The 20,173-nt window shown below is 47.1% G+C and overlaps 1 protein-coding gene and 1 pseudogene across 1 annotated transcript in view; both read left to right on the top strand.

The window, feature by feature from the left end:
- LOC116279758 (adhesion G protein-coupled receptor B1-like) overlaps positions 1 to 702 on the top strand; it is a 120,039-nt gene extending 119,337 nt beyond the window's left edge. Inside the window, exon 5 of the mRNA XM_072948924.1 lies at positions 639 to 702. The gene's annotated coding sequence lies outside the window, so the exon portion shown is untranslated. The remainder of the gene's footprint in view (positions 1 to 638) is intronic.
- Positions 658 to 18,832, top strand: LOC140685376 (adhesion G protein-coupled receptor B1-like; annotated as a pseudogene).
- Positions 18,833 to 20,173: the final 1,341 nt, after the last annotated feature.

Here is a 20,173-nt window from a genome sequence, read left to right as displayed (position 1 = left end):
TTCTGCTGCCAAGGAGTTAGGAGGTGGTGGGATGTGGAATGACACTTCCCTGGTCCTCTATGTAGCCTGCGTACACTGGGCACCTGCTGAGCTGTCCTGGTTGCTCTCTGGTCCTGGGGAGCCGGCCTGCACAAGTGTTGCTGAGACCTGGATGTGATGTTATTCCTTCCCTTCCATTCTGAGACTGAATGGGAACCATTTCCCTGATCTGTTCCACGTTGAGGTGCAGAAGTTATGTGTGGCTCTACCAGGCTCGATCTTAGAGATGCGAGTTAGCTGTTCTGTGAGGGCTTCCTGATTCCCCTTGTTTTCTATGCAGGAAATGGTGCCCATGTCCTGTACACCTCATTGCTCTGGGCTTTCCCCGTGAGATTCCTTAAATCTTTCTGCCATGAATTGTTTTTGTTTCCTACAAAACTGAGTGTTTAAAACTCATAGGCAATAAACAGCTGTGTTATTCCTCATATTCTTCTGTAACTTCTGTTCTCTAAGGAATGATCTGTCTCTTAAGACAGTAAGATAGAGGCAAGAAATATGTGGGGCGAAAAAAGTCAATGATTATTTCAAAGATACTCCCTGCCAAACTTCTTAATACCGTGTGTTGCAGAGCCGTTCACTGAGCTGTTGTGTCCGTTCAGCCCCAACCAGGTTATAGAGATGCCGCCAGGCATGGAGTGCTGCCGCCTTGAAGAAACCATACAGGTAAGACCAACGGTGTACAGGAGGCAAGAGTCAACTTCCCTTAATCATTCACCATTGTATAAATGAGCAAAGGGAGGCTCATATTAAATTATCTGCTCAAGTTTATACCTGATAAGTGCTAGCACCTGAGATTAAACCCAGACAGTCTGACTCCATGGTGCATGGTCTCCATTGCTGTGATAAATTTCTCCTCATCCGTGTTTTTAGTTTGCTGTTTTTCCACATCCTTGCGTGTTCTTGATATTTAGATGACTTAAGTCTTTTTTTATTTGATGGAACATGACACGTAGCCTTGTTGTTTTAGGCTTCTTAATTTCTGCCAGTTCTGATGGCTCTCACTGATCACTCGTGACACTGCATCTCTTTCCATGTGTTTAATGACACGTTGGGTTTTCTTTTCCCTGAGCTATCTGATCACATCATTGGCCTGTTTTCCTAGTGAGGGTTTGCCCTTTGTACTTTTTTCTCGAAGCTCTTGTTATTTCTGGGTTTCTAATGCGAAGTGCTCTCTTATGTTGGAGATGCCTCCTTCCATGCTGTTATGGCGTATTTTTTAAACTCGTTTTCAGTGATTTCCATTTTAATTTATCACTACTTTCCTTTAAAGTTAAAGTTTTGTGTGTGTGACTTATTTCCATTCCTACTTTAATGGCATAAAGGATATCCTTGTATATGAGTTTTATAGTTTGGCTTTTTACATTTTATCTGGAACTTATTTTTGTAAGCAGACCAAGAGAGGGATTTATATATTTTTTCCATGTGGATGACTGATGGTCCACGTGCCAGTTTGTTGTCCTTTCTTCCCTTATTTTTACTGCCATACACCAAACTCCCAAATATACGTAGATGTTTCTGTGGATTCTGTTGTGTTTTTTTGGTCGTTTTTCTTTTCTTATACTAATAACACAGATTTTAATGAAAACAGCTTTAGAATAGGATTTGTTAGTTGAAAGAAAATTCTTCCCTCGTCATTCTTTTTCTTTAAGACCCTTTGGCTGTTCTTGGTCTCTTACTAATTCATATCAATTTAGGAATCACATTGTCACATACCTTTATAAATAATGCATTTTCTAGGATTTTGATGAAGAAATGCATTGAGTTTATAGATTCATTCCAGGAGAATTGACATGTTATGGTATTGTTTTCACATCCAGGACCATGATTGCCTTTTAAAAATGCCCTTTGTGCTCTTTGGTGAGGCTTTGTCACTTTATATAATATCTTACTTGTCTCCTGCATATTTTCTTGAATTTGTTCCCAGATACTTACACTTCTTGTTAACATTCTAAAGGATGTTTGTTGAAATGACATTTTTTACTGATTACTGTTGGTGCATGTTACTAAGTTTAGCATGTTGTTTTATATCTAGCAACGAGGCTGAAGTGTTTTTTCATTCAAATAGTGTCTAGATTTTTATTATAACCATAATATTTTGTGCGAGAACCATGGTAGTTTTTCCCTTTCCAGTCTTATGCTTTTTTCAGTCTCCTGGCAGAGGTCTAGGAGCTCTGGGGTTTTATTGAAAAGAGGCAATGACAGTGTGCACTGTTGTTCCTGATTTAAAAGTCAGTGTGTCTAACATTTTATGTTAAATATGGTTTTTATTGTAGAATTTTGATAGTTTTTTTAAATTAAATTACAAAAGTTCCATTCCCAGTTTGAGTTAGAGTGTTTCATATTGTTTTTATTTTTGTCAAGAACGGGTGCTGTGCTGCATTTTATCAAATGATTTTTTTCTCTATTTATTGAGATGATCACATCTTTTCCTTCTTTGATCTGTTAACCTGTTCATGTGTTATTTGTGGTTCTCTTTTTCCTTAGTAAGAAAGTATTATTCTACTTTATTAGTCTTTCCAGAGACTAATTGGGGATTTTTTAAAGCCTCTGTTGTTTCTCTGTTGATTCTGTGGCATTCTTTTCTGTAGTTATTTTCTTTGTTTTATCGTGGCTTAATTGGTATTTCTCCTTTACTCCCTAGAAACTTAGTTTACAAATTTTTATTGAGATCCCACAGGCTAATGTGTAGTGGTTTCATTGTCATTTTGTTCTAAATATATTGTGTGTAGTTACACTTGTCAATTTCTGGTGTATATTATTATTGTTTATATATTCATGTTACCTTTTGTGTAGTGGGTACACATAATTCAGGTGCACAAACAACTTTTAAAATAAAAAAGTGAAAAAAAAAATGAATGACCTTGATTCAGTTAGAGTCCCCAATGGGCCACTCCAAGACTAGAAAGTCAAATATTTGCATATTATACTGTAAAATAGCATACTTCTAGGGTTTGAATTCATTTTTTATTATACGGGTTTTTTTTTTTCCATTATTAATAGAATCTTCTGACTCCGTGAACAAGATTTGTGAAGGTTTGTCATTTCCTTTTCCCTAGATTACTCAGAAGTATCAACTTCATGAAGTCACTGCCTAACTATTTGAAAAGAAAGGAGATATTCTTGGTGCCTTTTTAATAATGCTAGAGGTAAGATTTTACACTGTGTGCTTTGTCATGTTTCTGTCTAGCCCTCTATCCATTTATCAGTCCCATCTTTTTTTATTTGATGTATAAAACTGTAAGTTTTCATCATTCCATCTTAATTTCTTATGTCTCAAAGTAAGTTGCAGACAGGGTACATTTTATCTGTAAATATTTCTATCACATGTGTCATTGACTAGAGTTGCTTTCTCTGTGGCCTTTTTTTGAGGTAAAATAACCATACGCAACGCACAAGTTTTAATTGTGGCATTTATTGAGTTTTAACAAATGCATACATCTGTGTAACCCTAGTCCCCAACAAAATAGAGAACATCACCTTCAACCCAGGAAGTCCCTTCACAGCCAGTCCCCACTTCCATCCCCCAGAGAAAACCACACTTCCGATTTTTTTTCCATTGTGGATGAGTTTTGCCTGTTTTATTCATTCATATTAGTGGAATCATTCAGTAGCTACTCCAATATATTTCTCCTTTCACTCAGCGTAGTGGTTTTGAGGCTTGTCTCTGTCACTGCACATGTCAGTCCTTGTGCCTGTTACTGCTGCGCACTGTTTAACTGTAGGAAGACACCACCGCTTCGCCGTTCTCCTGGTGACTGACGCCCGGGCTAGTTCCAGCTTCTGACTATTCCGAGTACAATTGCTGTGACCACGCTTGTACAGAAATGCTCTCCTTCCCCTGCAGTCACTGCCAAGGAGTAGGGCTGGGATATCGCAGGGTAGGCGTCGGTTCAGTTTTGTAAGCAATTAGCAGGCATTTTTCCAAAGTGATTGTGGCATTTCACGTTCCACCAGTGATGTATGAGAGTTGTAGTTGCTCCGCATTCTCACCAACAGTTGGTGTCCTATCAGTTTTTCAAAAAATTTTTTTCTGTTCTTTTAATTGTTGGAAAATAACAAAGTTTATTACCATTTCAGTGGCATTAAGTACATTCACATTGTTCTGCAGCCATCACCACCTTCCATCTCCAGATCTTTTTGAACTTCCCAAACTCATTAGATAATTACTCCCATTCTTCCCTGCTCCTGGCAACCACCATTCTACTTTAGACTCTGTGCATTTGATTACTCTAGATACTTCATATAAGAGGATTCGAACAGTGTTTCTATTTGTCTTTTTTTTTTTCTTTTTTTTTTTTTGGTGGTGATAGGTAATTAGGTTTGTTTATTTATTTATTTTTAAAGAAGGTCTTGGAGATTGAACCCAGGACCTTGTGTACGCTAGGCATGTGCTCTGCCACTGGGCTATGCCCTCTGCAGTATTTGTCCTCTGTGTTTCTAGCTTATTGCACTTAAACCATAAGATCTTCAAGATTTATCCATGTTGTGGCACATAACAGAATTTCATTCATTTTTTAAAGCTAAGTAATACTCCACTTTATGTATACACCACATTTAGCTTTTCCATTCATCCATCCAAGAGCACTTTTTTGACTCTTGTGAATAATGCTGCTATGAACATGAGTGTGCAAATATCTTTTTGAGTCCTTACTTTCAATTCTTCAGGGTATATACTGAGAAATGATATTGCTGGATTAAATCTGTTTTTAATTGTCTCAAGGACCACCGTACCATTTTCCATAATGGCTGCATCACTTTACATTCTCATTGGCAGTGCACCAGGGTTTCAGCTTCTCCACATCCTCACCAACACATGTTGTTTCCTGTTTTCTTGATGGTAGCCATTGTCGTGGGTGTGAAGCATTACGTATCAGTTTTTAAACATTGTCACCTAGCTAGGAATAGATTAGGGATGTCCTATTTTTAATTTTAAAAAATGGTTCATATTGGCTTCTTGGTTTTTTCTAGCCATATGATTGTGAAACAGGCCAGGAACACTATTCCACGGAGCATTTGTGTAGGCTCTTACCCTCTTTTAGTCTCTGTGTTGCCCCGACATCTCTTTTTTCCCTTGCAATTTCTTTGTTGATGACATCATGAGCCTAATTTTAAAGGGTAAGTAAAAGTACTCGTGGCATGGATAGGGAGTGAAGAAGCGGGTGGTCCTCCCAGGGAATGAGATGGCCATTTGCAAAGGCACAGGGATGTGAAGAAATACGAGCTTGTAGGAGAGGAACCAGCAGCCCTAAGGGGGCGCAACTGTCCATGCATGGGCAGGTCAGGCGAGAGACAGAAGTTAGGTCCAGATTTGGAAAGATTTTGTAAGACGTGCTGTAAAGAATTAGGACTGGTAATGATTTCACACAGGATCAACTGAAGGTTTTTAAACAAGGAACTGATGTGATATTGTGTTTCCTAAAGACTGCTCTGTGGACCCTAGGAGGATCTATGAGAGGAGGATGGAGAAGGGGGAGGGAACACCGGAAGCAGAGAGCACTGGGGGGGGTCCTGCGGTAATACAGGTGTGACTCAGTGAGGACGTGAGCTGTGTGTGGCAGTGGCCGTGGAGTGAGAGGAGGTGGATTTGAGAACTTACTGATCATTTGAATGTGGTATGGGGTGAAGGAGAGGGGGTTAATGATGACTCTGAACTTCAGCTTAACATGAGCCTATGAGGAACCTCAGGGAAAGGAGCAGATTTGGGTAGAAGGTATAGATTAAGATCAGCTTCAGCTTGTATTAAGAAGCCTTTGGAACATCAGTTAAGGGTGTGTAAGAGTCCAGAATTCAGCAAGGGTAGGGGATCCTGCAGCTGTGCGTTGAGGAGAGGCCACACCCGAGGCTGTGCACAATGCTGTCGTGAGACTTGTCATGTCCTTTTTATTCCCACCCATCCCTCTTTCTCATAACCCAGTATGAATTTTATTCCCTTACTGTAAGTTTATATTAATCCTAATCTTCATTGCTTTGCCTAAAAAATGTCATTATTGACTCTGTGGTGACACAACGGAAGCGAAAGTGGGGCACAATTGGTGATATTTGGTATCTTGAATCTGTTCCAGTGCAGCTAGTGATGCTTTCCGTATACAGAGCAAGTCTCATCAAAATGACAGAGATCACTCTTAATAACTTTGTTGTTTCTTGGGTTTTATCTTTAAAATATGTTAATTCAGATATTGGTGGATTAGAGAGAGAAAGTGTTCCTTTCACCTCCTAGAGACTGTGAAGCAAGCTTCCAGAGAGAACACATCAAGATGAACATTAAGTTCTTGAATATAATTGACAATGTTTTTCCGTGGGCCTTATGTTTTAAAAAATGTTGAATAATAACTGTATCTATTAAACAGTAATTACACTGACCTGATAATTACTGTTTATCCACTTTAATAGTGATCTCAATTTTGTTTTTGTTTTCAAGGGCTTCTAGTAGAAAGTGAAAGAAACTGTTGTGATTTTGTGCTGCTAATTGTCAGGAGAGGTCGTTGTACAGGAACTTAGGTGCTCTTCACTGATCCTGATGAATTTTTTTGGCTATGTTTTTGTACTTGTGTTTTGGTTATTATAAATGAGGTACATACTAACACCCTAAAAATTACTATAATGTGCTGAACAACAGCAAAGTGGACTTCTAATCAGTAGGTAGTAGCCAGTTTTTCTGTATGAATTTATATAATTTTAGCACAACGCAGCAAAATTTGAGAGTTGAGAATTTTAAATATCTTTGTCACAGATACATAATTTCCGTGACATTCCTTGACAGTAAAAAATTACTGATTTTATAAAATTGTGGTACAATATACATAACATAAAATTCACTATTGTAGCCATTTTTAAATATTCAGTTCAGTGGCAATGAGTACATTCACACTGTTGTGCAATCCACCACCATCCATCTCCAGAACCATTTCAGCTTCCCAAACTGAAACTCTGTACCCGTTAGACTGTTACTCCCCATCCCTCCTCCCGACTCAGCCCCGTTAACCATTCTCCTTTCTGAATTTGATTATTCTATGTATCTTGTATAAGTGGAATCAAGCCATATTTGTCCTTTTTTGTCTAGCTTATTACATTTAGTATTACGTCTTCAAGATTGATCCATGTTGTGGCATATGTCAGAATTTCATCCTTTTTGTTTTTTTAAATGGAAAGATAACCAGTGTGCAATATTGTGTCAATTTCTGGTATATAGCGTAATGTTTCAGTTATACATATACATACATAGATTATTTTTCATATTCTTTTTCATTATAGATTACTGCAAGATACCAAATGTAGCTCCCTGTGCTATACAGAAGAATCTTGATATTTATTCTGTTTATCGAGTAGTTAGTATCTGCAAGTCTTGGACTCCCAATTTATCCCTTCCCACCCCTTTTCCCCCTTGGCAACCATAAATGTGTTTTCTGTCTGTGAGTCTTCTTCTGTTTTGTAAATAAGTTCATTTTTGTAAATGAATTTTATTCATTTTTAAGGTTAAGTAATAATCCATTTTATGTATATACCACATTTTGTTTATCCTTTCATTCATCCATCCGTGGGTTGCTTCCACCTTTTGACTATTGCGAATAATGCTGTTAGAAACATGAGTGTGCAAATTATCTTTTTGAGTCCCTGCTTTCAGTTCTTCTGGGTATACACTGAGAAGTGGGATTGCTGGATTAAGTGGTAATTCTATTTTTAATTTTTTAAGGAACCACCGTATCATTTTCCATAATGGTATATCATTTTACATTCTCGCCAGCAGTGCACAAAGGGTTGCAAGTCTCTACGTCTTCACTAACGCTTGTCATAGTCTGTTTTCTTGGTAGTGCCCAGCCTAGTGGGTGTGCGGTAGCATCTCAGTGTAGTTTTGATAGGCATTTCCCTAATGATTAGTGATGCTGAGCATCTTTTCTTGGCCTTATTGGCCATCTGTGTGTCTTCTTTGGAGAAATGTCCATTAAAATCCTGTGCCCACTTTTGAATTGGATTGTTTTCCTATGACTTGATGTTTTCAAATAGCCCTCCTGAGGTTCAGAGAATCACTTGGTAGGTGATTTTTAGATTGTTTTACCCTTTGAACACACTGACGCATTTCTTGGACTCCTTAGCCCACACATTCCTTTAAATACCTTTACCCTAATTCTGTGTAGATTATTTGTTTTTGGAACTTCCATAAATGCTTGGTTGGCTTTTTGATATTTAGCTCAGCTAAACCTTAATTACTATTTTTGTACTGTCAGTATGTGTTCAGCCAATTTGGCTGTTAGGTTTGTTGCATTTATTGCATTTTTATTTTTCAGTTTATTGTTATGAACGTAATTTCTGCAGACATTACATGAAAGATTGAGGGAAAAGTAGGAAGAATGCTTCCCCAAGATCACTGTAGTGATTTGTGGGTGATATGTCTGGAGAAGTCAGTTCATTGAATTCCAGTGAAGATAAATTTCTCAGTAATAGTCTCGTAATTACCATTTAGTGTCAGATCCAATTCTGACTGTATACTTAAGAGTTCTGGAGTATTTGCTAATTACAGGGCACTGTCCTAGTTCCTAAGGGTTACACACAGATGGCTAAAACACAGTCATCACCCAAAGAACTGCAGTCTCTTGAAGGAGACAGATAATGTAAATTAAAACTTCTAATGCAGGTAGAATTGTGTTTTACAAAAGAGGTACAGTGAGAGTGGCAAAGGATTGTAGGAAATTAGGGAATTATTTGTAACTGATGGATCCGAGGTACTTTCATGGAAGATGTGACATTGAAACTAAGACTGGAATGATGAATAGGAATTTGAGAGGCAGAAGCAAGGGAAGTGTCCTGTAGGTTGAGGGGGAACATGATCGTGAAAGCTCCTGGCTGGTCCCCTTGGGGAGCAGGAGATGACCCAGTGATACAGGAGTGGGAGGTGAGAAGGTGTAGCGGAATGTTTCCTGTGTTTACTTAGGGTCAGAGGTTGGCTGACATTCTGCTTTTAAAAAAACAGGCATCTTTGATGGCTTTTGTGAGACCAATGTGTTTGGCTTTGTGTTGAAGAGAGCTCTCATGTTGGTATAAAAGGGAATGAGGAAGGCAGGATTTGGACAGTGTAACGAAGGGGCGGCTGTAGGAGTGCAGTCGAGGTGTGGAAGGGCCCCTGGGGTGAAAGGAGTGGGCGTATGAGAACTCGGTGGTAGAAGTAACAGCATGAATAGTTTGTCTGAATGTGCGGATGAGGGGCAGACAGGAAGGCATCACAGATCGCGGAGATTTATAAACGGGCTGACTTAAAGTGTTAACCTGTTAATATGTTATGTGTGCTTCTCTATTTTCTTAGCAGGAAAGTAGTATTCTACTTTATTAATCTTTTCAGAGACTAATCGGGGATTTTTTAAAACTTCTGTTGTTTCTCTTTTGTTTCTTTCTATGACATTCTTTTGTGTACTACTTTTTGTTTTATCGTAGCTTAATGGGTATTTCTTCTTTACTCACTAGAAACTCTCAGTTTATGAATTTTTATTGAGGTTCCACAAGCTAGTGGTGTCATTGTCATTTTGTTCTAAATATTTTGTGTGTAGTTACACTTGTCAATTTCTGGTGTATACTGTTCTTTATATGTTCATATTACCTTTTGTGTCGTGTATACACATAATTCAGGTGCATAACAACTTTTAAAATAAAAAAGTGGAAAAAAATGAATGACCCTGGTTCAGTAGTGCCCCAAATGGGCCACTCCAAGAGTGGAAAGTCATATGTTTGCACATGATACTGTAAAGTAGCGTACTACTAGGGTTTGAACTCATTATTTATTACCAAGTTTTTTTTTCCCCATCTTACTAGGATCTTCAGACGCCAGGAACAGGATTGTGAAGGTTTATCTTTTATTTCCTAGATTACCTGGAAGTATCAACTTCATGAAGTCACTGCGTTTCTATTAGAAAAGAAAGGAGATGTTCATGGTGCCTTCTTAACCAGGAGGCCACCCACGCTCAGCTCCTGCTGTGCCTAGAAGACCTGTCAGGAAGGACGCCAGGAGGGGGCTGCAGAACAGTGACCGACCTTGGGTCACTGCTGGGCCCAGGCAGCAAGAAGCAATGAGTCCCTGTGGGCAGGAGGCCGGCATGTGCACGGACAGCAGAGCAGAGGTGCTGGCACCAGGAGGCCGGGCGGGCACTGGGGTGCAGACTTCAGTCTCCCTTCTCCACCCAGTGGCCTAGCTCTGCGTGGGGCAATGGCCAGCCAGGGGCTTTAGGAAGGGTGGGAAAACTGAAGTTAGAGGCAGAAGGAAATTCCCAGGATTCACGTGGGGGCAAGTCCAGGGTGGGTGGTGCTGGCTTCCTGAGGCCAGGACAGCTCTGCTGCATCCCCACTCACCTGGGCCAGGAGCGCCCCCTCCCCTGGGTGTGAGCGGGTGGCACACGGACAGCACCCTTTCCCTGAGCAGGGCAGGCCATCCCAGGGTCATGAGATTGGGGTCAGTCTGTGAGTTCAGGGGTGGGTACTCCCGCCTCCTCACTGTGACCCTGTCTGAGCCTCAGTTTTTTCACCTTGAAATGGGGGAAGGGTAACAGTGCCAGCCTGGCCAAAGCAGGAGGCAGTGGTGGGTCCAGGCTTTAGCTCCAGGAGAGTCTGGAGGGGTTAAGGGAGGAAGGGAGCGTCCTAGCAGGAGTGCAGGTGGGGGACTGAAGGGGGGCACCTGAGGGGCCATGTGACAGGCAGCAGGGTGGGTGGGGCAGAGAGGAGGCAGTTGGATGTCCAAGTCACAGCCAGAGACTGAGGTCTGACCCCATCCTCATCCTCCAAAAAATAGGCCACTCTTGATGTGAGGAGGCAGAGGTGGGAGGGGTCTCTGCACTGACATGGGCTCAGGTTCAGAGAGTGGGGCTGCAGGGAGGCTGGGAGATGCCTGGAATGACCTTTCTCCTCTGCCCCACTGTTCTGCATCTCCTCTGGCTGGGTTTGTAGATCCTTCCCTGAAAGATGGGGTTGGGGAGGGGTAAGGTCAGAGAGGCCACAGAGGCCCAGAATGGTAATGACCCCCATGGCCACCATGGGGCTTGCAGGCAGGCCCAGAGCCCATGGGGCCATGCCAGTCTGTCCGTCCAGATGGGCACAGCCAAGGCTACTGTTGCCTGTGGCCCTGGTCTGGGCTGCCCACTGCTCCCACCCAGGCCTAGGTGGGAGAGGGTATGCCAGGCCCCTGGCTTCCTGTCACCCCCTGCCCTTGCAGGTGAACAACACTGGCAGATGGCAGACAGGTGCACAGAGCAGGTGCTTGAGAGCAGGGCCAGAGCCTGTGTCAGGGCCCCAAGCTCGGGGTGGGCACTGCCCCCAGCATGCCCGAATCCCAGCTTCCCCATGGGGCTCACAGTCCCCTCTTCTGGTTTCTCTTTCAGCCGCTGCTGGCAGCCCCAGGCCAGCATCCGGGCCCCGGATGTTAGGAGTCAGTGCTGCCCCCTTGGTCATCTGAAGCCCTCTCTTCCTCCTGCCTCGGCTCAGTCTCTGTGACCTAGCCCTAGCCTTGCCTCTGCATTCTGGCATGCCAAGGCCTGGCCCGTGCCTTCCTGCCCAGCCTGTGGAACCCCGGCAGCCCCTCCAGCTAGGATGAAGGGCCAGGCGCTGCCCCGGGCGCCCTTTGGATTTTCCATCCGCTGCTGTTGCTGCTTCTGGGACACCAGGCTTGTGTGTCCTCGGGGGCAGACGTTCCTGGGGCTGAGCCGTGTCCCATGCTGATGCAGGGCAGGTTCTTCAGGTACTTCTTGGCGGCTGCTGAGTTCCTTTCCAGCACCTCACGCTGCTCCTGGATGCTACGCAACCCAGACCCGCACCAGCACAAGCTCTACATGAGGGTGGCCAAGGCACCGCCTGCAGCAGCCCCGCCCACATCCACACTACCAGTTCGACTCCTTCCTGGAGTCCGTGCGCACCTACCTGGGCAGGGAGAGCTGTGATGAGGTGCTGAGGCTCTGTGACCCTTTGGGGCCCCTGGCCTTCCTGCAGGCCAGCAGGCAGTTCCTGCAGATGAAGGGACAGCAGCCTCCCCAAGACAGTGACTGCAGGCCCTAGAGTGGGGCACTCCCACCCCAACAACAACCTCTCCGTGGAGCACCTGGTCACGGGCAACCGCAGCTGCAGAGACGTGGCTGGTGGCCCTGAGAACTGCCTCACCAGCCTGACCCAGGACCGGGGCGGGGATGCGCCCCAGGTGAGTGACCGGTGGGGAGAGGCCCAGGGGGCAGCCCTCTGGGCAGAGGGCAAGGGGGAGAGGGTGTCCTCTTCAGGCGTGGCCTGGCCACCCGTCCCTGAGGGCTCCGTCGGGGAAGCCAGTTGCACTGTGAGAATAGGGACCTGGGGTGCCTGCCTTCGGCCCCCAGGGCCAGGCGTGGTGCGGCACACTGGGAGGTGCTTGCTGAGTGTGCAGGGAAGGATGGTCTGGTTTCTCCTGGCATAAGGGAGTGTTTCATTTCCGGCTGGGCAAAGGTCCCTCCTCTTTTGCAGGTAGGATGATTCTGATGGGCCAGCAGGCTGCCGTGGCCTGTGGCCTGTGGCCTGTGGCCAGGGTCTGCAGGGGCCTCCTGGGGCTTGGGAGAAAAAATGAGAGTGGGCTGTCGGGAAGTGTGGTCAGGAGATGTCCTTTGGGGTTTGCACGTGTTGTGGCTGCACAAATCCTTACCAAGCAGCTAGTTCCCCAGTGCTTGTGAAGTGTTCTGGTGCCAGGGACGAGGTGCAGTGAAGAGGCAGAAGGAAAGCCCTTTGTGTCCTGGAGCTGCCTTCTGGGTCGGGGGAGGGGGAAGGTGTTAACAGCCAAACACAAGAAGCAGGGGTCAGGTGAAGGGGGGAGGTTCCCTGGTGTCGGAGTGTCCCTGCTGTGTGTCATCTGGAGTCAATGGCTGTCTTGTTCAGGGGGCCATGTTCAAGATTCTGGAAGAGGTGTAGGCAAGCCCTGTGGGTGTCAGAGGCAAAGGCGGGGATACTTGTGTGCTGGGCGGGTCCCAGCAAGGAGGGGCTGGGGCAGTCTGTCTTTTTAGCATTTGGTTTCCTTGGTGAGAAGGCCACCCCTACAGGAGGGCATGAGCAGTGGGCTGGGACCCCGGCCGGGCCTCCATGGCAGCAGGGCAGGTGGGGAGCCCCCCTTTGCAGAAAGCCCAGGATGTTGCAGGAGGCCGGAGCCTTAGCCAGGGCAGGAAGGGCAGCAGGTGCCAGGCTAGGCTTGGGCGTTCATGCTTCCTGGCCGTCACAGGGCCAGATGACATGGTCCAGGGCCCTTGGCCTCTCCTGAGCCAGTGGCACTGATGGGTTCCACAGAATAGCCTCTGTAGAGGCACAGAATAAGCTAAGTGGGGTCACAAAGGAAGCTGGTTATCCTGGACCTGTTTCTACTGATGGCCCAGGCTGAGGACCCCAGATTAGAAGGGTCTGTGAAGCAGCAAGGTGACGGAGAGGATCAGGAGAGGAGGGAAGAGGTGGCCAGAGCCCCGGGAAGGGGGTGCAGGTGTGGCATCGAGGACACATCAGAAAATTCCCATCTCCCATCAGGGATCAGGCCCCCAGGGCTGTTCGGGCTGGGCAAGGTAGAGGTCACTGTGACCTTGGCTGGGGCAGCTCCCTCTCCTTCCCCCAGGCTGGCGTGCTGGCGGGAGTGGTCCTCAGCGGGTAGGGAGGAGGTGAATGGAACAGACTATAGACGGCTCTTTTGAGGAGCAGAGATGCAGGGCAGTGGTTGGTTTTGGAGGTGGGAGGGTGCAGGAGGACCAGGTGGGTAGTGGCCTAGCTTTACATCTTATGTGGCAACACTCCAGTGCTCACCTGGTCCCTGAGGCTCAGTGTCTTTGCTGGCAAAATGCCACCTGCTTTGTGGAGTGCTGGGTCACAGTGGACATGATGGCCCTGGGGCTTGGCCCACACTGGAGCTGGTCTGTGTTAGCATGAGGGCAGGGAGAGTGCTGAGGAGAGACCGGATACACCCAGCAGTGCAGAGCTCTCTGAAGAAGATCAAGAAGGCAGGGCTGGTGTGATATGTGTGCTGTTGGTGCTGCAGAAAGCTGGTCCAGTCGGGAGGAAGGAGCAGGGTCTGAGGGGTAGGGGTGGAGCTGATGAACTTGTGGATGCAAAGGATGTGAGTATGGAGGAAGGAGGTGGGTGGACCACTCCCAGATTCCTGGCTGGCACTGAGGACGTTAGCCAAGGTGGTGAAGCAGTGGGAGGAATGGGCTGGGGCGGAAGATTCAGAGGTCAGAGTGGGCTTGGATGTGAGAGGCCCATGGGTGGGAATGTCGTTGGAGGACGGAACTCTGGGACCTAGTGCCCCAGGATAGGACCAGGTCAGGTTCAAATCCCAGCCTGACGCACGCACACAGTGAGTGTCCCTGGGCCCAACCCATCAGCTCCTCCATCCCCTCAGACCCCTCGTCTTTAAAACTGAGAGTAAAAACATCTTTTTCCTTGTTTGTCATGAGGAATGAGAACTGGGGTGAAAGTGTTTCTAAGCAGTGTTACTGATGAAAAGTCGCCTGTATCTTTGTTCATTATCTGGTAGGGAATCTGGAGGGCTGGGGCAGGGAGAGGGAGGTTAGGAGATGGGGATGGGTACCATGGCCGCGCGCAGAGATTCTGAGAATGGGAATGCTGGGGAGTGGTGCTGGAAGGGGGCGGGCAGAACTGTGCCTGTGTGTGTGTGTGTGTGCACGTACTTGTGCTCCTGCATCCACGTGTGTGTGTGTGTGCTGTGTGTTGTGCAAGCATGTCTGTCTTCACGCATCCATGTTTACAAGTACTGTTGTGCGTGTACACGGCATGTGTGTGTGCATTCACATGTGCATTGCCAGCATATATTGTGTGCTCAAGGGGTGTGTTTGCATGTGTGCAGTGCATGGGGCACGTGTGTGCACATGGTCATGACTGCCCCCTTCCAGCATGTCGGTATGTGCACGTGTTCATTGGGTTCTTCTGTGCATGTGTGTGAGCGTGGGAGGTACTCGTGTCCACTGTGTATGAGTACGTGTGTAGGCTGATTTCAGTAGTTGTGACAAAGCACGTGTCAGAGCTGTGTGGCAGGGCTGGGGGCCTTGGAGGAAGACGGCTCACAGGGCCTGAGGGCTGGGGCTGCCACAGTGTGAAGTGGGGAGCTCGGCTGCAGGACAGGACATGGTCACCCGGGCCCAGGGTCAGCTCAGACCCCCATATGTGTGCCCGAGACTCCGAAGGCCTTGATGCTCTGAGACCTTGGGAATGAAAATCATCTTGGTGGTGGTGACAGCAGCTGCGTCTGAGTGTCTCCTTTGTGCAGGAAACACCACCTGTTAACCAGTTTACTCCTCCCAGCAGCCCAGGGGTTGGCTCCCCAGCCAGGTGGCCACCTGCACAGGGCCTTTGCATGGGCTGTTCCCCATGCTGAAACACTCTTCCCCACATGCCCACGGGGCCCCTTCCCTCAGCTTGCTTGCCCTGAGCCCCTGACCATGCTGCTTCAAGTGGCAGCAGCCCCAGCCGCATTCTCACTGTATGCCGTGTCTTTTTCTCTTCCCACATGGCATTGCCTGTGAACACTGGATAATTCCCGTGTCCTTATTCTCTGTTCTTCCACGATGTACCCCCAACAGGGCAGGGAAGTTTGCCCTGCTGGCTGATGAAACCCGGTACACAGTAGGCCTGCATTAATACTTATGTAGTGGAATGAGGGACAGAGAGGTTAAACAGCAGTCAAGGCCACACAGCTTGTAAGGAGAGACAGAGGTAAGAGTCAGCTCTTGTCAGCTGGTGGTCCCACCTGGGGTGTCTCCTGCCCAGCACTCTACTGGGAGAGAGTGTGTGTGTGTGTGTGTGTGTGTACGCATGTGTGTCAGGGTGGGGTGGCATGCAGACTAGAGAGGTCCAGCAGTCATTCAGAAGACACACAGCTGAGCTAGGCAGGTGCTTGTCCCAGTTCTTGCTGTCTGAGCCTGTGCCAGGGAGCTTCGCCCCTCACACTGCCTAGGGGAGGCTGTGTCACCTGTGTTCCTCCATCCCCAGCCAAGCTGGGAGTCAGCAAGAGGCCCAGGCCAACACGTGGCCTGTTTTTAGCCCTGCCACCACCCGGCCTGTCCAAATGCCACGTGGCCACATCACATGTCTGTCTGGCAAGTGTTTCTCTGGCCAGAGCAACTGTCCCCTCTCCTCCACCTCCACCCCTACCCGGGGGCCCCTCTGCAGCTGCCCTCCTGCTCCCCCGGCCTCTCAGTTCTGTGTCCCTCTCCCTCTTATGGTAGTCTTTTGTGCATTTTCCTACCCCTGGCCAGATGGGCCAAGTCAGGACCCATGGGTGCTGGGGTGGGAGGGACTGGGGACTTGGTGGGGGAATTAAGAGAGCTGTCCTGTCCCCTGTGGTCCTCATTTGGACATCCACACAAGGGGCTGAGGAGGAACTCCCATGCCCCAGGACAAGCCATAAATTCAGAGTCCCTGGACCACGCCCTGGATGCCTGGGGAACCAGCCTGGTGGGTGAGGGCAGGGCAGGAATGGACAGGGGTTGCCCCACTGCCTCTGCTGCCCCACCTGCTGTGCTGGGGAGAGCTCTGCCCAGGGAGTAGGAAGGCCTAGCAGGATGCGGGTCTCTCCCAGGGCCCTCATCCCGGCCCACTGGGGCCACAGGGACCAGGGAGGCCACAGCCTCCAGGCTGGGGCGCCAGGGTGGAAGGAAGCTGGGAGCCCTCTCACCATGTGCCATCTCTCCTGGGTGGCCAAGGCTGCCTGGCCACCATTAATTGGCTCTATTCATCCTGTAATGAGACGTAAACGAGGCTTCCAGACAGAGGGGGCATTGAGCCAGGGAAGAATGGCTGCTGCTTTCTGGGCCTGGAGGGGCAGCCCACCCCATAGCCTTGTCCACTCCTCTGCTGCCCCCTCACAGCCCACCCAGCCCAGGAGCCCTGTGGCCACCCAGCAAAGGGGGTCCTGGGAGCCTCTGCTGAGCACTGCGGGCCCCAGGAGTCCTTGCGGGGACTCCCCCGGTTGTAGGTGCATTGGCCTGAATATCATTTGTCGGGTCAACTGTGAGTGGGACACAACGTTAAAGGTACAACAACGATAGCAGAAATAGAAGCCACCGCTCGCTGAGTGCCCCTCCGTGGTGGGAGCGCGGCCAAGGTCGGGGCAACCTGTGACCTGGATCAGGGCTCAGTACGAGATGGGGAGCAGCCACCACTCGCTGAGTGCCCCTCTGTGATGGAAGTGCAGCCAAGATCGGGGTGCAGTCTGTGACCTGGATCAGGGCTTGTCTGTGATGGGAGCCAGGCACCCTGTGTCCAGGATCAAAAGTCAGTCTGTGATGCAGATCAAGGCTCAGTGTGTGACCAGGGTCATGTCTAGGCCTCGGGGTCAGTCTGTCCTCTGAGCCGGTGGCCCCTGCCTGGCCTCTCCTGATCTGACCCCTCCTCTCCATACACCGTTACAGTGGTTCCCGTTTATACTGAGGGCGATGGAGAGCGTACAGCAGACACTGGAAGGACATGGAAGTAAGAAGGCAGAAAATTTTAGTTTTTTCATGAGGCGTTTTGCTTTTCAGTATAAAGGCCATATAGGCCTGTTAAAGAAAATTAGGGACATTCATAATGATGGAAGAAAAATGTAACAATTGCCCATAGTTTACCTCCCAACCCTCATCAGTTAATATTTTAGTGTATGAAATAAAAAATTTATGACATTCTTCTGAAATGATAACCTCAGGATTTGTAAGTGTGTATACAGTTATGAGTATTCTCTTTGACCGACAAAAGTTTTAATGGGTTTTGTTTTGTGCTTGATAAATTTATGTGAAGCAGTATTTTGTCACTGGCTTTCAGTGTCAGTTGTTGAAATCTATTGGTCACATTACCTGATAGCACATTTCTCTATTTGCTGATGAAGTACTTTTGGCGTTGAAAATCTGTGTGCTTTCATTTGCTGTTAACATGTTGAGAAACCAGTTCAGAGTGGTTTTACAGTTCTTCGTAGTATTGTTTAAAGGCTTTGGTGCATACCTCTAAAGTTTTTTTTGGCTTAAAAATACACGTGCTGATGGCTAAAAGAAAGCAAGTGTGGATGACTTCTCTTGGCAAAAGGTTAGTAGTCTAGAAAAATGATGTTATTGGCTAAACTGGAGTTTGGGGTTAATACATGGATTTAATTTGCATGTCTTTCTAAGTCCCTACTTGGGTAGTTAATTGAGAACTGAGTGTATCTTTAATTTCTCATTCTTTGCCTTTTCCTTTAATCACAGAAGACATTCAGTGTCTGTCTGTTGAATGAGAAAAAATGAATGATTGAAACCATCTAACCTAGCCGCCCAGATTAGATGGAAGTCCTCGGTGTTGTCAGTTCTCATTTAGAGGTGGAGATGATAGAATCCTCTTGTCTCTCTCTCCATGACCTGTGCTGGAAAGCTGAAGCTTCTTTTCTGATTTCTTGCCCTTGTCCCTTGTCCTTTTATGGCCAACCCAGTACTACTGCCTTTACTAGCTTGTTTTTATTGGCACCAACTTAGCTCCCCTAGAGACCAAGGCCCTAGTTGGCTAAGTTTGGCTAAATTTGTATTTGGAGAGTTGTCATCTGCTTTTGTGTGTAGATAATCCAAAGTTTAAGGAAGTCAGTATTTCTCCTACTACAGAGCAGAAGTTCGGGATAAGTGATAGCTTGACATGTGTAAATAGACATAAGAAATATGTGTTGCCTTTTCTTTTCTCAGTGGTGAGAGGACTGGCCAAAAATGTCCAAGTGTACAGTCCGCCAAACAGCGGGGACGTTGGCTGGACCCCGCCCCTGGCCGGTGCAACAGCGCTGCATGTGTACGCTCCCCTGGCTGGCACAAGGCCCCCGGAACCTGTAAGTACTGTTGTCAGCTCAGAGCTGGCAGAAGAATTTTGTAGATTTTATGGTGCCTCCTGCTGTGGTTGTGGCACAGGGCAGTAGATGAGTTGGTGTGGCCCTGGGTCAGGTGTACACTCATTTCCTGATGAACTTAGTCTCATTTGTGTCGTGCTTGGCAGCCTTTGAGAATACAGGCCACAAACATGCCCGCGTACAATGCTTAAGTGATTGCTTTTGATGAAGTAAATCATAAGGGTATGAACTGTAGGGTTAGTAAGCAAAAATGAATTTGGGGAAAATGCAAGTTAGCTATATATGAGTTAAAAAACCCCAGAAGTAAATCCAAATCGTTCATAGACCTTGTCAATATGGGCTTTCATTGTAACACACGTCTTTGTTAGGAACCTACCTGAAAGTTTGCCTTCATTGGCTCTTAATAGATTGCCAGTCTACCTTAGTACCATTCCATTTTCTAAGTAGATTAATAGTACAGCAGAAATTACTAATTTGAGTAGGAAGGGTATCAGAACATCTGAGGGCAAATAAACTTACAAGACTTTACAAAAAGAGGCAGGGACCATGAACAAAGATAAACACAGCTTGAGCCTGTCCGAATGTTGACCTGCATCCTGTGTGTGGCAGGACGTGTTCTGACAACACTGCTCTTATCCACTGCCTGGAGTAGCTGTTTTAATAGAGAAATCTCTCCCCGAGAAGTGTATCTTAGGTGTACATGTCGCTAACATTTGGGATGTTTTGGGGTCACTATCATAAGCCCTGGATGTTGTATGTGAGAACCTTCCCCAGGAACCTAAATGGGAGGTTGTTGAAGTAGCTAAGGGTCAAGTGTGAGCTCACATTTAATGGAGAGGGAATTTATGAGAGTAAATTACATCCAATGCTGTGGCCTGGGCAGATCTCACGAGGTAGCGCAGAGGTTGACTTCTGCTGTGTCTGGGCTCAGCCCTTTACTATAAACGTTGTAATACTGGCTAATAAAAGACTCAGTAAGCATTTGGATTGTCATCAGACAGAATTTGTCAGGTCCTCCCCTCTTGATTGTGGTGCCAGGAAACACCCACACGGGGCACTTGGAGCAGCTGATTCCAGACACACCCTATTCCGGGGACATCACTGCCCTCCACTCAGATGGAAGGGGAGTCCCAGCCCCGCCCAGGGCCAAACGCATGAGACTGAAATTCTTTCCACCCAGTTCCCTTGTGACTCAGTGAGGAAGGCTGGACAGGCGGGTGGTGAGGGGGGTGCTGAGAGCTGTCTCCACCTTGCGCAGGTGAGGGGAGGCCTCACGCCTACTTCTGCCCGGGTTCCCCACGTTCACATTCAGGCTGAAGGCCG

The sequence above is a fragment of the Vicugna pacos genome, chromosome 24 (genome assembly GCF_048564905.1).
Source record: "Vicugna pacos chromosome 24, VicPac4, whole genome shotgun sequence".
Classification (NCBI taxonomy): domain Eukaryota; kingdom Metazoa; phylum Chordata; class Mammalia; order Artiodactyla; family Camelidae; genus Vicugna; species Vicugna pacos.
The sequence above is the reverse complement of the archived record's forward strand: the minus strand, read 5'-3'. Positions and strand labels throughout refer to the sequence as shown.